At 41.4% G+C, this 19,627-nt stretch overlaps 1 protein-coding gene across 2 annotated transcripts in view; it reads left to right on the top strand.

Annotated features, from left to right (window-relative positions):
• The window catches only part of homer1b (homer scaffold protein 1b), a 123,593-nt gene that overhangs the window by 71,426 nt on the left and 32,540 nt on the right, over positions 1 to 19,627 (top strand). The gene's annotated exons all lie outside the window — the stretch shown is intronic.

The following is a 19,627-nucleotide window of genomic DNA, read 5'->3' on the forward strand; positions in this document are numbered from 1 at the left end:
TTTCAGCTTTTTATTTGTAATTCATTTCTGAAAATGTCAACAACAACAACAAAAAATCCACTTTGACGGTATGGGATATTGTGTGTAGGCAAAAAGTTGTAAGAGCTGTAAATACTTTCTGAAGGCACTGTATGTATGCGTTGTATGGTTATTGTTGTAATTTAGAACTGATTGTGTTCTGTGACATACATGATTGATATTTGTAGTTAAAGTGAGTTTAATGTTAATCAGTTGTTCCCATTGGCTTCGGCGGTCTAACTGTTAGTGCCTCCCCCTACAGCACATGCATGTTTGTACACATGGTGTCGGCGTGGGTTCAAATCATTCACCACTGCCTTTCTGACACATTCTCTGTCTATCTTCCCCAATATCTCTCCTGTGTCCAATAAAATACAACATATATATACAGTATATAAAACAACTAGTTGTCCTATTTTTTTGTTCATATAAATTGGCAGACCAGAAACATTATACTAATACCTTACCACATAACAGGCTCTACTGTCACAGAATAGCTGTATCTTTAGATTGAAACTTCTAGTAGGGATACAGTCACGCCAAGAACAATGAAACACAATAAAACTTGATTGCCCAACATGGGGATATTTGCATTCATATAGCAACACAGGCGGAGAGCATGTTTCAGGTGATGCTATTCATATGTGAAGGCTAATGTTCTCAGATGTAGGAACAGCTCACTTACCACGCTGAGGTCTCTCGATGTGTGTGTGTCGCTGTCTGCAGAGTAGATGGATCCAGTTCACAAGCAAGTGGGTTTAAGTAAAATAACAGAAGTCTTCCTCATCTTAAAACTGTCAGGTCCTTCTGTTGTGAAAGCTCTCCCTTTCTCTCCTGGTCTCTCCATCTCTTCTGCCTTTCTCTCTCTCTTCCTTCACCTCACATGTTCTCTCTCTCTTTGAGTCTGGTTGAGGCGTGTGAATGTTTTTTTACATTTGTGTGGCTGTGTGTGGAGGTGACAGCCTCACAGTGGGTGTGTGTGGGACGAGGTGTTGTCTCTCTCATCTGCGTCATGTGGTATGCACACGCACACACACACACTGAGGGGGTGGCTGTGTTGTGTAAGAGCCCAAGGCATTGTGAGAGTTTGTCATTATGGAATACTACAGTGTGTGTGTGTGTGTGTGTGTGTTTGCATGCCACTAAGAGGAGATACTGCAGAGTGTGTGGGAGAAATTACTCCTATTCAAAAGGACTCTCAGCGTTAAGGTCTTTATTTTCCACTCTAACAGCTGCATATCCATATGTGCTGAGATACGGGCTGAATGAGTATTACCTCAACAGGTGAATCGGGTGAGGAAGATGGACTGTAGAGTAATGTTTGATGTTTTTTATGTATTATTTCTTACATTGTTAACCCATAAAGTATTCCGTGTTATTACATACACCTGGGAAGAACTATTGGATATCAGAGTGACGTCAACTTACCAGCACTACACCCAGGAATACGACTTTCCCAAAGCGGCTCCTTTGTCCGGACTACCGAGGGCATTTATACAGATTCCAGAGGCTGACCTACAACAACGGCGCCGGAGAAGAGGCAGACGGAGTCGTTTTCTGGTCAGACTTCGGAGGTGCGCACACCACCCACCGCTTCCGAGTATATTGTTAGCTAATGTCCAATCTCTAGATAACAAGGTAGACGAAATTAGGGCAAGGGTTGCTTTCCAGAGACATCAGGGAATGTAACATACTCTGTTTCACGGAAACATGGCCCTCTCGGGATATTCTGTCAGAGTCGGTACAGTCACCTGGATTCTATGTGCGTTGCGCCGACAGGAATAAACATCTCTCCGGGAAGATGTATGTTTCATGATTAATGTATCATGGTGTAATTGTAACAACATACAGGAACTCACTCCTTTTGTTCATCTGACCTAGAATTCCTCACAATAAAGTGCTGACTATATTATCTCCCAAGGGAATTCTCCTCGGTTATTGTCACAGCCATGCATATCTCCCCTCAAGCCGATACCATGACGGCCCTCAAGGGACTTCACTGGACTTTATGCAAACTGGAAACCATATATCCTGAGGCTGCATTTATTGTGGCTGGGGATTTTAACAAAGCAAATTTGAGAGCAAGGCTACCTAAATTCTATCAGCATTTTGACTGTAGCACTCGCACTGGTAAAACACTGGGTCACTGCTACTCTAACTTTTGCTCCTCCCTTCCTACAGACAGAAACTCAAACAGGATGTACCCGTGCTAAGGACTATTGAACGCTGGTCTGACCAATCGGTTTGTTTTGATCATGCAGACTGGGACATGTTCCGGGTAGCCTCAGGCAATAATATTGACGTATACACTGATTTGGTGAGGTGAGTTTATAAGGAAGTGTATTGGAGATGTTTTACCTACTGTGACTATTAAAACCTACCATAAACTGTGGATAGATGTCAGCATTCACACGAAACTGAAAGCGCGAACCACCACATTTAACCATGGAAAGGTGACTGGGAATATGGCCGAATACAAACAGTGTAGTTATTCCCTCCGCGAGGCAATCAAACAAGCGAAATGTCAGAATCGAGACAAAGTGGAATCGCAATTCAACGGCTCAGACACGAGACGTATGTGGCAGGGTCTACAGACAATCACGGACTACAAAAAGAAAGCCAGCCACATCACGAACACCGACGTCTTCCTTCCAGACAAATTTAGCACCTTCTTTTCCTGCTTTGCGGATAATACAGTGCCACCCACGTGGACTGTGGGCTCTTCTTCTCCGTGGCCAACGTGAGTAAGACATTTAAACATGTTAACCCTTGCAATGCTGCCGGCCCAGACGGCATCCCTAGCCGCGTCCTCAGAGCATGAGCAGACCAGCTGGCTGGTGTGTTTACGGACATATTCAATCTCTCCCTAACCCAGTGTGCTGTCCCCACATGCTTCAAGATTGCCACCATTGCTCCTGTACCCAAGAAGGCAAAGGTAACTGTACTAAATGACTATCGCACCATAGCACTCACTTCTGTCATCATGAAGTGCTTTGAGAGGCTAATCAAGGATCATACCACCTCCACCCTACCTTACCTGTCACCCTAGACCCACTTCAATTTGCTTACCGCCCCAATAAGTCCACAGATGATACAATCGCCATCACACTGCACACTGCTCTATCCCATCTGGACAAGAGGAATACCTATGTAAGAATGTTGTTCATTGACTATATCTCAGCATTCAACACTGTAGGTCCCTCCAAGCTCATCATTAGACTTGAGACCGTGGGTCTGAATCCCGCCCTGTGCAATTGGGTCCTGGACTTCCTGATGGGCCGCCCCAAGGTGGTGAAGGTTGGAAACAACATCTCCACTTCACTGATGCTCAAAACTGGGGCCCCACAAGGGTGTGTGCTCAGCCCCCTCCTGTACTCCCTGTTCACCCATGACTGTGTGGCCATGCACGCCTCCAACTCAATCATCAAGTTGCAGACGATACAAAAGTAGTGGTCTTGATTACCAACAACGACAAAACAGCATACAGGGATGAGGTGAGGGCACGTCAACAAAACAAAGGAGATGATCGTGGACTTCAGGAAACAGCAGAGGGAGCACCCCCCTATCCACATCGATGGGACAACAGTGGAGAAGGTGGAAAGGTTTCAGTTACTCAGTGTACACATCATGGACAAACTGAAATAGTCCACCCAGACAGACAGTGTGGTGAAGAAGGCGCAACAGTGCTTCTTCAACCTCAGGAGGCTGAAGAAATGTGGCATGTCACCTAAAACCCTCACAAACTTTTACAGATGCACAATTGAGAGCATCCTGTCGGGCTGTATCACCACCTTGTACGGCAACTGCACCGCCCACAACCACAAGACTCTCCAGAGGGTGGTGTTGACGGCACAGTGCACCAGGGGAAAACTACCTGCCCTCCAGGACAACTACAGCACCCGATGTCACAGGAAGGCCAAAAAGATCATCAAGGACAACAACCACCCGAGCCACTGTCTGTTCACCCCGCTACCATCCAGAAGGCGATGTTAGTACAATGCATCAAAGCTGGGACCGAGAGACTGAAAAACAGCTTCAATCTCATGGCCATCAGACTGTTAAACAGCCATCGCTAACACAGAGAGGCTGCTTTCTACATGCAAACTTGAAATCATTGGCCACTTTATTAAATGGACCACTCGTCACTTTAATAATGCCAGTTTAATAATGTTTACATATCTTGCATCACTCATCTCATATGTATATACTGTATTTTTTCTATTGCGTCCTTGACTATCATCTTTCATTGCTCATCCATATGTGTGTGTTAGGTAGATGTTGTGGAATTGTTAGATTACATGTTAGATATTGCTGCACTGTCGGAACTAGAAGCACAAGCATTTCGCTACACTCACAATTACATCTGCTAACCATGTTTATGTGACCAATAAAATGTAAAAGACAATACAATCTAAAAATACATCCTTGTGACTGTTATAAAATTAAAATATGTTATATTTGTGATGCCAGCTGTCCTTATTTGTTACCTAAACCTGCAACCATCCTTCCTACCAAGGAATTTAGGAATGAGCTGAAGCTCGTGTAGCCCAAAATAGAGTTGTTGAGACCAGAATGAAACTTCTTCTGTTCAGTCTTCCTTCTCCACCTTCCCTCTCACTGAGATGAAATAAACAATGTAAAGTATGATGGGGAGTAAGGGTGAGAATGGGTGAGTTGATGAGTGAGGGTAAGTGAACGATGCATAATTATGTAATCACAAGGGGTGCTGGTGAGCAGCAACATGTGAATACGTGTTTTCTTGGTGCTCCTATCTAGGGCAAACTATTTACTATTAATACTTCACCAACACCTCCCCTACCATATTCATTTTGTAACCTTTAATTAGGAATCCAACCCAATTCACTAATTTGGCATTTTATCCAGACATTTTTGCCTTTTCATCGTAAAATGTTGAAACAACAATGGCCATGAGTCACAAAAGAGCAGGCCTCTGCTAAAGCCTCGGGCTCACCGGACACTGACATGGACTCTGACCCCCACGACCTATCTAAGGTAATGTTGTTTATCATTAAGTCTGAACAGACTGTGCTGGCTAAGGTGGAGTCCTCGATTACGCCCACACCCTTGACCGTGCGCACAGAAGCCTACAGTCCGCACCGAAGAATGGGGAGTCGCCCAGACCCATCATAGTCAAATTCCACTACTTTCAGTAGAAGGATGGTGTCTTTCGTAAGGCATCATCGAACGGCTCCCATCACCCACAAAGAGGTCAGCCTTCAACGAGGTGAGGGGGCTCCTAGATCGCTGCCGGGAGTCCAAGTTCAGCATTCTCTACCCACTAGTGCTAAAGATCACTACTCCCTCCGGCGAGCAGAAGACATTCGTGGACCCAACCAGGGCCAAAGAATACATCGTCACGCACCTACATCCATCCACAGGACAGACGGTATATGACTAGCTAGCCTTTGTAGGCCCATACCTTGCCCCTGGCCCTAATACACTAGGCATTCTAACGTGACTAAGGACCACCTAACTAGTGAACTCATCTCTTGATGAGAGACTTGCCTCCAACCTGCCAAAATGGACAATTATTCTTCTAGTAACTTAACTTTATAAACAAGGATGGTATGTATGTGGTGGCATGTTTTTACAAGGACAATATAGTATTTTATTGACATGGCAAAATTAGCTTTTACCAACTAGCTGCGGCTGGACAGCCTAGATGGTGCAGTACTAATTAGTCTAGTCGCTACCTAAGACTAGCCACTGAGCTTTATATTTCCATGCCTTAATAGGATACCCTACCAGTATACTGTGGGCATGTTTAATGCCTGCAAGTTTGTATTCCCAAAGGACCACGTGTATTATTCTTTACTATTTGACTGGTTGGCCCGCTTTTATGCTTAGTGGCTGCTGGCACAGGACAGCAGGTTGGACCGGTATTAATTACCAAGCGTTTGCCAGTAATTTTTCTGTGTTCTGCCTTGTGTCACGACTTCCGCCAAAGTCAGGCCCTCTCCTTGTTCGGGTGGTGTTCGGCGGTCGACGTCACCAACCTTCTAGCCATCACTGATCCATTTTTTAAAATTATTTTCCATTGGTTTTGTCTTGTCTTCCTTCACACCTGGTTCCCATCCCATCAATTACATGTTGTGTATTTAACCCTCTGTTTCCCCTCATGTCCTTGTCGGAGATTGTTTGTTTGATTGTATGTTTGTGTGTTGGTGCACGACGGGTTTTGTACCAACTTTTTGCATCGTACACACCCTCTTAAACCTTAGCCCCACCCATCTCTTTAAGAATTGACATGTGAGGCCATGTGCTAAACAGAGTGAGTAAGGTAGTGTAGTTTAGTAGTAGTAAACAACCAAAGATTTCAAGATTAAAAGTGTTAAAAATAGTAGCTTACAATAAAGTGTATTTATACCTGGAGTTATCTAGTCCTTGGCCTATATCCTAATCTGACTTTGGTGCAGGTCATGTTGTTCTTCACATTACCGTCTCTGGTAAACACACACTTTATCAAATAAAATCAAATTTATTTGTCACATGCACAGGATACACAAGGTGTAAACGATACAGTGAAATGGTTACTTGCATAGTAGCAATATCAAAAACAGAGTAACCAGATAAAATTATTTAATCAATATTTGATCATTATTAGCTGATGCTTACTTGACACACTTTAAATGGATTGGTTATGTGAATGAAGTGCTATAACAACCACCCAGCCACATCTAGCTAAGTAGATGGGTCACTATTGTCTAGACATGTACACATGTTCATGAAATACAATAGATGGCCATAATCACCCCCAGACACACCTGGCTAACTTGATGGGTCATGTAATCATCTGGCGAGGTAGAGTATTTTGTTTAGACATGTAGCTAGCTAAATAATGAATCAGCATAATCCCAACTCATACTACTACCAATACAAACATTGTCATAGCTGTAGTATGAATCTGCAGGTAGCTAAAGCTAACCAACCAGGTTCAATGTTAGCTAGCTAACATTAGGCTATAACTAGCAATGCAAATGGATTTCTGAATCAAAAAATAATACTACACAGATCATACAACTAACTTTAGCTAGCAAGCCAACATTCACTAGCTAGCGAACTGTACGCTTTTCCAATGAAAATGATTTTCTGACAAAATTAGAAACGTACAGTATCTGAAAATGTAGCTAGACTCTTTCCTGTATACATGGATGAACATTTCATGGCAGACTGGAACCATTCAACTCCGTTTTGTTTGTAGCTATATCTTGTTTGGGAAGTATTGTGTCAAGTCACTCCGGTTCAAACTGACTGTGGTGTGTACAGAAAGTAGCCCATCACTTTTTCCAACCGATCTGTCAAATGCGCCTGCTAAATTCAGGGCATCAATGTTGTTGAGAAAAGTAGTAAAACTTTTGTCTTTCTCGATGGCTAACGTTATATCTTTCAAAAATGGCGTGGAGCAAGGGCTATCAACACAAACTCAGCCGCTCACTTTATAAACAGAAGTATCCTACATGGCAGACCAATCCAAACTCATCTCCCATCATGTCCAGGACATCCATTATCTCAGCCAGTCATGGCTAGCTGGAAGGTGACTGTCTTTTTATGTGGCTAAACCAACTAGGCTCGTAATTTAACATTTTCATTTGTACTTGTGGAAGGAATACACATTTGTTATTAAGGCACATGTTCTAGAAGACATTTCTGCCCAAAAAACACATTTTGATATAATGCCTCTCCTGTGAAGACGTGCGACATACACCTAGTTTCCTGAAACGAGTCACATATCACACTTACAGTGCATTTGGAAAGTTTTCAGACCCCTTCCCTTTTTCCACATTTTGTTATGGTAGAGTCTTATTCTAAGATTAATTAAATTAATCGTTTTCCTCATCAATCTATCCACAATACCACATAATGACAAAGCGAAAACAGGTTTTTAGAAATGTTTCAGACCCAATTCAGACCCTTTGCTATGTGACTTGAAATTGAGCTCAGGTGCATCCTGTTTCCTTTGATCATCCTTGAGATGCTTCTACAACTTGATTGTAGTCCACTTGTGGTAAATTCAATTGACTGAACATGATTTGGAAAGAAACATGCCTGTCTAGATAAGATCCCACAGTTGTCAGAGCAAAAACCAAGCCATGAGGTCTAGGAAATGTCCATATAGCTCCAAGACAGGATTAGTCAAGGGACAGGTCTGGGGAAGGGTACCAAAACATTTCTGAAGCATTGAAGGTCCCCAAGAACACAGTGGCCTCCATCATTCTTAAATGGAAGAAGTTTGGAACCACCAAGACTCTTCTTAGAGCTGGCCGCCTGGCCAAACTGAGCAATTGGGGGAGAAGGGCCTTGGTCAGGGAGATGACCAAGAACCTGATGGTCAGTCAGACAGAGCTCCAGAGTTCCTCCGTTGAGATGAGAGAACCTTCCAGAAGGACAACCATCTCTACAGCACTCCACCAATCAGGCCTTTATGGTAGAGTGGCTAGACGGAAGACCCTTATCAGCTGCAGGGTCTGGGAGACAAGTCAGGATTGAGGGAAAGTACAGAGAGATCTTTGATGAAAACCTGCTCCAGAGCACTCAGGACCTCAGGCTGGGTCGAAGGTTCACCTTCCAACAGGACAACAACCGCAGGAGTGGCTTCGGGACAAGTCTCTGAATGTCCTTGAGTGGCCCAGCCAGAGCCCGGACTTGAACTCAATCAAACATCTCTGGAGAGACCTGAAACTAGATGTGCTGCAACACTCCCCCTCCAACCTGACAGAGGTTGACAGGATTTGTAGAGAAGAATAGGAGAAACTCCCCAAATACAGGTGTACCCAAGAAGGCTGTAATTGCTGCCAACATACTGAGTAAAGGGTCTCAATAGTTATGTAAATGTGATATTTTCGTTTTCTTAAACACATATTTATTAGTTCCAAATAGGACAATTAACAATTTCAGAAATATGTGACCGACCGGCTCAAATCGGTCTATGTAGCAACATTTGAAATTATCTCGTTCACACCCTCTTAAGCTTTAGCCCCACCCATCTCTTTAAGGGTCAATCCGAGCATTCTGTACTAACAACTGAAGTCAAGCACCCAAGCTAACTTGCTAGCTACTTCCAGACACAAATGACAGAACAGAACAATTTTATTACAGGGATGCATACTAGTCACCTTTTGGCGAAAGTCACTGTTTTAAATCCAAAATTGTTGACCTACGTGATTCGTGTAGATCCGATGAGAAAAGTTTGGGAGGGGAGGGGGCTTTGGAGCAATACTGGCTGTATCCAAGGCTCAGCCAATCGTTCACATAACAACAGAATGCAGCGCAGCACGTGACTGAAGAGAGAACCAACTGAAGAGAGAACAAACTTGCTAGTTACAGCATTAGCGCGCTCTAGAAAGACAGCGGAGAGTGGAAAGGCAGCTTTCCAGTTAATTTACAGCAGAGCTTCTCCTGAACGATAACGAAGAGGTAATGTTAGGTAAGAAGCTTGACCACGGAGACGGGGGTGAGAAGGTGATGAAGAGTACTTCATGAGCTGTACCCGAAAAACAACTGGCATTTGGAAAGTTTGAGGCTTGAGAGAAAGTGTTATGGAACAAGTATTGTTAGCATGGTTAAGAATCTTTCTAGCTGGTTTGAATTCTCCATTAGCTAGCCAGACAAATGTTGAGCAACATTAGCCAATTTATCTGATCAGATTATTGAGTTTATGAAAATTAGCTGGCTAATAAAGTCAGACAGCTAACGTTAGCTAGCTAACATTACAACATCGGATGTGCTAACGTTAGTAACCTAACCAATTCGCTGCAGTATTAACTGGTATACGACTCCTTGCCGTTCCTCAAGTTATAATGCGTTAGTTGCTTACTGGACTCTGGCAATATGTGTGAAATGTTAACTAGTTAACTAGCTAAAGAACTAACCACTATCTGTTAATTAATGTTTTCCCTCTACAGTATGTGGTTAATTTTCAGAATGAGAGAATTAGGTGAAAATGAGGCATTGCTTGTTAAACAAGTGGATTCACGGATGAAGTGTACTGGAGCTGGAGCTGGAGCTGGAGCTGGGCCTGGCTTAAGCTGGATGCCTCTATAGAGGTGAAAGGAACACCACACACTGCCTCTTTCTCATTTTTTTAAAACATTGGATATAAAGGGGTATGCTTGGTGTACTCTCTGCCTGAAAGAGATCAATTATGCCAACAAACGGTATTATGCCCTGCTGGCACGTTGTAGAACAGATGTCCACAGGCAGAAAGTGTACAATGTAATAATGTACAGTGTAGCCCAAATATATTGCTTTTGTTGTGTTGAATTTGACATTAACACTTGTGTGTCAGTGAAGGGTGGTTATAAAATGTTTTACTCAGTAATCATTATTTTTGCACACATGTAGCCTTGTGCACTTTATCGATGTCTACCATTGTGGCCACTATAAGAGCAAAAATAGAATGCCTGTTTATTTCATTCTATTTCTAGTTTAAGATGTTTTTCCCAAGTGCAATATTTAAATGTGTGTGGTTACAAACACTCTATTATAAAGGCTGTCATGGCCAACTGCAATATTAGTGTATTTTTTCTCAAGAGTGTCAGTTGCAGTAAATTCTAGGCAACAAATATCATTGGATTGCTCTCTTTACATTTTTTTTTAGCTCTGACTTAGGTTCACATTAACCACTTTTTAATTTACACATAGAGACTGATCTTGTAGATCATAATCCTTGTTGCTTAATTAATTAAAACCTTAATTTCCCCAGCATGTTTCAGTGCAAAAAAAAAGTGTCACCTTTTAACAGAGAGCGTTTCTAAAGGGGTCAAAGGAGGTTGAAGGCCGATTGTTTTACACTGGAAAAAATAAAGCTTCTCAATTTTAAGTATTTAAAAAAAATGCTTTTGTGGTAAGTTAAATCTTCACTTAAGTTCCAAACGACATGAGCCCCTTTATCATTGTATAAGTCCATTACTTTAACAATAACTTTTCTTGCCCATTCTTTAAACACCCAGTCATTTTTACCATGTGTGACATTGTCATTGCCCCAAATTGGTGTAAAACTGAATAATACAGGGGATTTGCCCAGATACGGCTGTACTTTGTGCCATATACAGTTGAAGTCAGAGGTTTACATACACCTTAGCCAAATACATTTAAACTCAGTTTTTCACAATTCCTGACATTTATTCAGAGTAAAAATTCCCTGTCTTTGCTCAGTTAGGATCACCACTTTATTTTAAAAATGTGATATGTCAGAATAATAGTAGAGATAATTATTTATTTCAGCGTTTATTTCTTTCATCACATTCCCAGTGGGTCAAAAGTTTACATACACTCAATTAGTATTTGGCAGCATTGCCTTTAAATGGTTTAACTTGGGTCAAACGTTTCGGGTAGCCTTCTACAAGCTTCCCACAATAATTAGAGTGAATTTTGGTCCATTCCTCCTGACAGAGCTGGTGTAACTGAGTCTGGTTTGTAGGCCTCCTTGCCCGCACACACTTTTTCAGTTCTGCCCACAAATTTTCTATAGGATTGAGGTCAGGGCTTTGTGATGGCCACTCCAATACCTTGACTTTGTTGTCCTTAAGCCATTTTGCCACAACTTTGGAAGTATGCTTGGGGTCATTGTCCATTTGGAAGACCCATTTGCGACCAAGCTTAAACTTCCTGACTGATATCTTGAGATGTTGCTTCATTATACCCACATAATTTTCTTTCCTCATGATGCCATCTATTTTGTGAAGTACACCAGTCCCTCCAGCAGCAAAGCACCCCCACAAGATGATGCTGCCACCCCCGTGCTTCACTTTTGGGATGGTGTTCTGCAGCTTGCAAGCATCCCCCCTTTTCCTCCAAACATAACGATTGTCATTATGGCCAAACAGTTCAATTTTCTTTGCATCAGACCAGAGGACATTTCTCCAAAAAGTACAATCTTTGTCCCCATGTGCAGTTGCAAACCGTAGTCTGGCTTTTTTATGGTGGTTTTGGAGCAGTGGTTCCTTCCTTGCTGAGTGGCCTTTCAGGTTGTCGATATAGGACTCGTTTTACTGTGGATATAGATACATTTGTACCTGTTTCCTCCAGCATCTTCACAATGTCCTTTGCTGTTGTTCTGGGATTGATTTGCACTTTTCACACCAAAGTACGTTCATCTCTAGGAGACAGAACGCATCTCCTTCCTGAGCGGTATGACAGCTGCGTGGTCCCATGGTGTTTATACTTGCGTGCTATTGTTTGTACAGAAGAACATGGTACCTTCAGGCGTTTGGAAATTGCTCCCAAGGATGAACCAGACTTGTGGAGGTCTACAATTATTTTTCTGAGGTCTTGGCTGATTGCTTTTGATTTTCCCATGATGTCAATCAAAGAGGCACTGAGTTTGAAGGTAGGCCTTGAAATACATCCACAGGTACACCTACAATTGACTCAAATGATGTCAAATAGCCTATCAGAAGCTTCTAAAGCCATGACATCATTTTCTGCAATTTTCCAAGCTGTTTAAAGGCACAGTCAACTTAGTATATGTAAACTTCTGACCCACTGGAATTGTGATGCAATTCACTGTAAGTGAAATAATCTGTAAACAAGTTTTGGAAAAATTACTTGTGTCATGCACAAAGTGGATATCCTAACCAACTTGCCAAAACTATAGTTTGTTAACAAGACATTTGTGGAGTGGTTGAAAAACAAGTTTTAATGACTTCAACTGTAGTTAGGTTGTTTTTATCTTTCTGATCTTTGGGAAAAATAAAAGTTGTGGAGCCAAAGGAATTACTTGAAATAGATAAAGAAAGGTGGACTACTGGATTTTGAGATATGAGGGAGTCAAACCCGAATCTATCAGCATCGTAGGTCAAACAGTAAGACTGCTTTAAAGGGAGCAGTCTAACCTAAGCGACGCTTAACACAACAAAGTGTCTCATGCCTTCTCTCTGCCATTTCTCAAAACAAAAGGCATATCTTGCAAGATGTTATGTGAAATATCACAACAAAAGGCATATCTATCAAGATAATATGTGAAATATTATGTAGTATTCATTTGAAAAGTAGCGAAGAATAGCTCCACCTAAAACAGTAACGCTAGTTAGTGAAGCCTAACTAATGTTAACGTTACAGTAGGGACAGTCCAAAATAGCTGTAGATTATCCACAACATAGGGTCTGCTGCTAGTAGCTACCAAGTAACAAAATGGCCCATACATATAGCGTTAATGTAGTATACCATGGTAAGTTTATAAACCAATAAAGAGCATGAGCTGGCGCACATCCAGAGAAAATGATTTAGTGTAGAGGTGCTGACTAATGGTGAACAAACTGTAAGCTATAAAACAAAGCGGGTTGCACACTATGTATAAACTCCCAGTAATTTATTGGGTGAACCACCAAAGTTTCAGCATCACTGTGCCTTCTTCAGGGTAATGTCATGAATGCTTGAACCAGGTTATGTAGACAAAACAGTGCAATTAGTGCAACCAATGACAATAGTGAGAGGTGTGTCATAATTATTAGGTTGATTTGAATGAATTGAGTGGAACTGTTAAAAGACAATAGTTTACAGCATATTGAATATATTAGACTATTGCTACATTAGCATAAGATTAGCATCAATATACAATATTGTTTAATTACATTTCACATATATATTTAATTGTTTACAATTTCATTACATTTTTGTTACATGTAATCTTTTGGTTAAACCATAGTGCACAATAAGCATCATCAACAGGGGGAACATATTGGGTGTACTGTATAAATAATATATTAATTTATAAGACTTGTTCATAGAAAATATAATTCAAATATCCCCCAAAAAATTTGACAAAGGAGGAGGAATTTGTATACAAAACAAATGTGACTATGAATGACAACTATCTAAAGGTGACTTCTATCACTCCCACAGTGGAAAGCTGTTTGGAATCAGGACAAATCAGCAACAAAGAATGTGAATTTCAATGTGTGAAATTTCCTAAGATACCAACCTTTCATACAGTCGCTGAAAAACACAAGTGTCTCCTACCCCAGGTAGATCCATTGTAGCAGCAATTGACTCTGTGACGTTCAACATTTCTACATTTGTGGACCACCGCATTAATCCGATGGTTGAGAATATAATATAAAAGACACTAGTCAGATGATCTCATTGAAGAGGGCTTAGGAAGGATACCAGAGGGCACCCTGCTGGCCACTTTTGATTTGGCGAACTTGTACACTAGCAAGTACAAAAAACTCTTGATGTTGCAATGATGAAAATATCTCAAAAACCAAGACAGGAATTGCTGAAAACTAAACCAAAGAAGAAAAACAATGCAACAGTATTTTGCACTAAGTACCCCAAGTGTTCAGAGAAAATGAAAACAATCCTGAAAAAGCACTGGCATATTCTGCATTCAGACAAGAAATGTCACACCTCTTCAAATAACCCCCACTGGTGGTCTATAAGTGTGGTCGCAATATTGGGGATAGCTTAGTGAGATTTGACCTGCACCCTGAGCCCACTCAGACTCTCTTGACACCCATTCCAAATGGGAACTATAAATGTGGCTCATGCTCACAGTGCAATAATAGCACTACAAAAACATCCTGCTTCAGACACACACATACAGGTTGAAAAATCCCTGTCAGTGGTATCATCTCACGGGAGTAATCTATCTCATCACCTGTTCATGTGGGAAAGCCTTCATAGGACAAACACAAATACAATTTAAACAATGCATAGCTGAACACCGCAGCTCAATCAGGTGTAAGAACACTGACTATCCAGTCTCAGCTCACTTTGTTGAAGCTAACCATCCCATCTCCTCCCTCAAATACACAGACGTTGAGCATGTTGCTCCACCAAGGAGTGGAGGTAACATCGAGATCCTTCTACAGAGGGAGGCCTATTGGATATCCTATTTAAAAACATTGAAAATGACATAACAATAACGAGGCTATATACATGTTACCTAACACCTTAATAAACACAATCAAGTGATCTTTTTTTTGCCCTAGCATATATGAAATGAATGAATTACACTGTTAGAATGTTGTGGTCAGAAAAAAGGAGGGTCCCTTGAGGCCCAGTGGATCTAGTGTTAAACGCCTTGCAGTAAAAATTTGAACGAATCCTTGATTCGCTATAGAACTTTCAGATCTTGTTATGACGATAAATCAGGCCTTGGCCAAAAATAGAAGAACGGATTGTAGCTGATTGGCAGCTTTTCAGGCAATTAAGAAATACACTGAACAATAATATAGACACAACATGTAAAGTGTTAGTTCAATGTTTCATGAGCTGAAATAAAAGATCCCATAAATGTTCCATACGCACATAAAGCTTATTTCTCTCAAATTTTGTGCACAAATTTGTTTACATCCCTGTTAGTGAGCATTGTAGTACTATCCATCTGCTGACATCACCTCATGTTTCAGCATGATAAAGCACAGCCACATTCCTGGAAACTGAAATTGTCCCAGTTCTTCCATGGCCTGAATATTCACCAGACATGCCACCCATTGAGCATGTTTGGGATGCACTGGATAGACGTGTACGACAGCTTATTCCAGTTCCTGTCAGTATTCAGCAACTTCGCACAACCATTGAAGAGTGGGACAACATTCCACAGGCCATTATCAACTCTATGCGAAGGAGATTTGTTGCGCTGCATGAGGCAAATGGTGGTCACACCAGATACTGACTTGCTTTCTGATCCATGCACCTACTTTTTTAAAAACAGATTCAAATATGTATTCCCAGTCATGTGAAATCCACAGATTAGGGCCTAATGAATTGATTTAAATTCACTGATTTCCTTATATGAACTGTAACTCAGTAAAATCTTAAAATTGTTGCATGTTACGGTTATATATATGTTTTTAGACTGCTGGTGATCTGTCAAAATTTTGGAAAACAGTTAATCCACTGAAGTGTGGAAATTTATCTCCCTCTCTGCTTTATCAAGTTGTGTCAGAGTCTAGCATCTTTCTTACTGCAGCTTTCTGCTCCCCTAATTGTGGAATCATTGACACATATTTTTAATCTGACAATTATTTTGGGTGCTATCACTAAGGCCTGGAAGGCTGCCCATGTACTCCCTCTCCACGAAGGTGGTTGCCCCTCTGACATTAACTATCTTGCCTAGCAATTAAAAATAATATTTAATCAACACTCAGCTTAGATATTTTCTAGCTTCAAAATGTATTCTAACTGTCCACCAGTCGAGTTTCAAGCCATATCATAGCATTATATCTGCTGCTTCTTTGGTGATAAATGAGACTGTAAATTGCGTGGACAAAAGGCAGCATTGTGCTGACCTTTTCATGTACCTGTTGAAGGCTTTTGACACTGTTGACCATTTATTATTAATTTGTAGACTGTCTGAAATTGGCCTCAGTCAGGCAGCTTGCATTTGGTTTGAAAACTACCTGAAAAACAGGACACAATGTGTTTCTTCTGATGGAACGGGACATGGTAGTAGGTGCCAGGTCGCACTGGTTTGTGTCAAGAACGGCAACGCTGCTGGGATTTTCATGCTAAACAGTTTCCCGTGTGTACCAAGAATGGTCCACCACTAATAGGACATCCAGCCAACTTGACAAAACTGTGGGAAGCATTGGAGTCAACATGGGCCAGCATCCCTGTGGAACACTTTTGACACCGTGTAGATTCCATGCCCCAATGAGTTGAGGGGTGTGACCTCAATATTAGGATGGTGTTCTTAACCTTTCTGATCTCCCCATCCCGGATCCGGGATCGTGAATACAGACTCAAGCTCATTACCATAACGCAACGTTAACTATTCATGAAAATCGCAAATGAAATGAAATAAATATGCTAGCTCTCAAGCTTAGCCTTTTGTTAACAACACTGTCATCTCAGATTTTCAAAATATGCTTCTCAACCATTGCAAAACGAGCATTTGTGTAACAGTATTGATGGCTAACGTAGCATTTAGCATTAGCATTCAGCTGGCAACATTTACACAAAAAAACAGAAAAGCATTCAAATAAAATCATTTACCTTTGAAGAACTTCAGATGTTTTCAATGAGGAGACTCTCAGATAGCAAATGTTCAGTTTTTCCTGAAAGATTATTTGTTTAGGACAAATCGCTCCGTTTTCTGCGTCACGTTTAGCTATGAAATAAACCTTGTATCCAGGATTGTGTAAATCTATCAGCAAGCTCATTAGCATAACACAACGTTAACTATTCATGAAAATGGCTAATGAAATGAAATTAATCTATTTGCTCTCAAGCTTAGCCTTTTGTTAACAACACTGTCATCGCAGATTTTCAAAATATGCTTTTGAACCATAGCTAAACAAGCATTTGTGTAAGAGTATTGATAGCCTAGCATTGCATTAAGCCTAGCATTCAGCATGCAACATTTTCCACAAAAAACCATAAAAGCATTCAAATAAAATAATTTACCTTTGAAGAACTTCAGATGTTTTCAATGAGGAGACTCTGTTAGATAGCAAATGTTCCGTTTTTACAAAAAATATTATTTGTGTCGACTAATCACTCCGTTTTGTTCATCACGTTTGGGTAAGGAGAAAAAAAAAAAAAAAAATCATTAAAACGCGAACTTTTTTCCAAATTAACTCCATAATATCGACAGAAACATGGCAAACGATGTTTAGAATCAATCCTCAATGTGTTTTTCACATATCTATCGACGATAAACTCCATCGTGGCAGTTTACTTTCAATTCTGAAGAAATGGAACGCGCATGGACTTACTGATTACGCACACAGGACACCGGGCGGGACACCAGGTAAATGTAGTCTCTTATGGTCAATCTTCCAACGATATGCCTACAAACACGTCACAATGCTGCAGACACCTCGGGGAATATACAGAAAGCGCAGGCTCATTCCTGGCGCATTCACAGCCATATAAGGAGACATTGGAACACAGCGCCTTCAGAATCCGGGGCATTTCCTGTATGAAACATCATCTTGGTTTCGCCTGTTGCATTAGTTCTGGGGCACGCACAGATAATATCTTTGCAATTTTGGAGACGTCAGAGTTGTGTCTTTCCAAGGCTGTCAATTCCATGCGTAGTCGAGCATCTTTTCGTGACAAAATATTGCGCTTAAAACGGGCACGTCTTTTTATCCAATAATGACACAGCGCCCCTATAGGTTCAAGAGGTTAATGTTTGTACACTCAGTGTACAGTACAGTGTACACTTGATGTGTATGTTTGATATAGGGCTCATCTGTAAAAGAGACCTTGGTCTCAGCATGACTGATCTCATCTCCTGATTACAGCGGATTGTCACATACAGTGGGGCAAACAAGTATTTAGTCAGCCACCAATTGTGCAAGTTCTCCCACTTAAAAAGATGAGAGGCCTGTAATTTTCATCATAGGTTCACTTCAACCATGACAGACAAAATGAGAAGAAAAAAATCCAGAATATCACATTGTAGGATTTTTAATGAATTTATTTGCAAATTATGGTGGAAAATAAGTATTTGGTCAATAACAACAGTTTATCTCAATACTTTGTTATATACCCTTTGTTGGCAATGACAGAGGTCAAACGTTTTCTGTAAGTCTTCACAAGGTTTTCACACACTGTTGCTGGTATTTTGTCCCATTCCTCCATGCAGATCTCCTCTAGAGCAGTGATGTTTTGGGGCTGTTGCTGGGCAACACGGACTTTCAATTCCCTGCAAAGATTTTCTATGGGGTTGAGATCTGGAGACTGGCTAGGCCACTCAAGGACCTTGAAATGCTTCTTACGAAGCCACTCCTTCGTTGCCCGGGCGGTGTGTTTGGGATCATTGTCATGCTGAAAGACCCAGCCACGTTTCATCTTCAATGCCCTTGCTGATGGAAGGAGGTTTTCACTCAAAATCTCACAATACATGGCCCCATTCATTATTTCCTTTACACAGATCAGTCGTCCTGGTCCCTTTGCAGAAAAACAGCCCCAAAGCATGATGTTTCCACCCCCAGGCTTCACAGTAGGTATGGTGTTCTTTGGATGCAACTCAGCATTCTTTGTCCTCCAAACACGACGAGTTGAGTTTTTACCAAAAAGTTATATTTTGTTTCATCTAACCATATGACATTCTCCCAATCTTCTTCTGGATCATCCAAATGCGCTCTAGCAAACTTCAGACGGGCCTGGACATGTACTGGCTAAGCATGGGGACACGTCTGGCACTGCAGAATTTGAGTCTCTGACAGCGTAGTGTGTTACTGATGGTAGGCTTTGTTACTTTGGTCCCAGCTCTCTGCAGGTCATTCACTAGGTCCCCCCGTGTGGTTCTGGGATTTTTGCTCACCGTTCTTGTGATCATTTTGACCCCACGGGGTGAGATCTTGCGTGGAGCCCCAGATCCAGGGAGATTATCAGTGGTCTTGTATGTCTTCCATTTCCTAATAATTGCTCCCACAGTTGATTTCTTCAAACCAAGCTGCTTACCTATTGCCGATTCAGTCTTCCCAGCCTGGTGCAGGTCTACAATTTTGTTTCTGGTGTCCTTTGACAGCTCTTTGGTCTTGGCCACAGTGGAGTTTGGAGTGTGACTGTTTGAGGTTGTGGACAGGTGTCTTTTATACTGATAACAAGTTCAAACAGGTGCAATTAATACAGGTAACGAGTGGAGGACAGAGGAGCCTCTTAAAGAAGAAGTTACAGGTCTGTGAGA

This window comes from Oncorhynchus mykiss, chromosome 6, assembly GCF_013265735.2.
Source record: "Oncorhynchus mykiss isolate Arlee chromosome 6, USDA_OmykA_1.1, whole genome shotgun sequence".
Taxonomy (NCBI): Eukaryota; Metazoa; Chordata; class Actinopteri; order Salmoniformes; family Salmonidae; genus Oncorhynchus; species Oncorhynchus mykiss.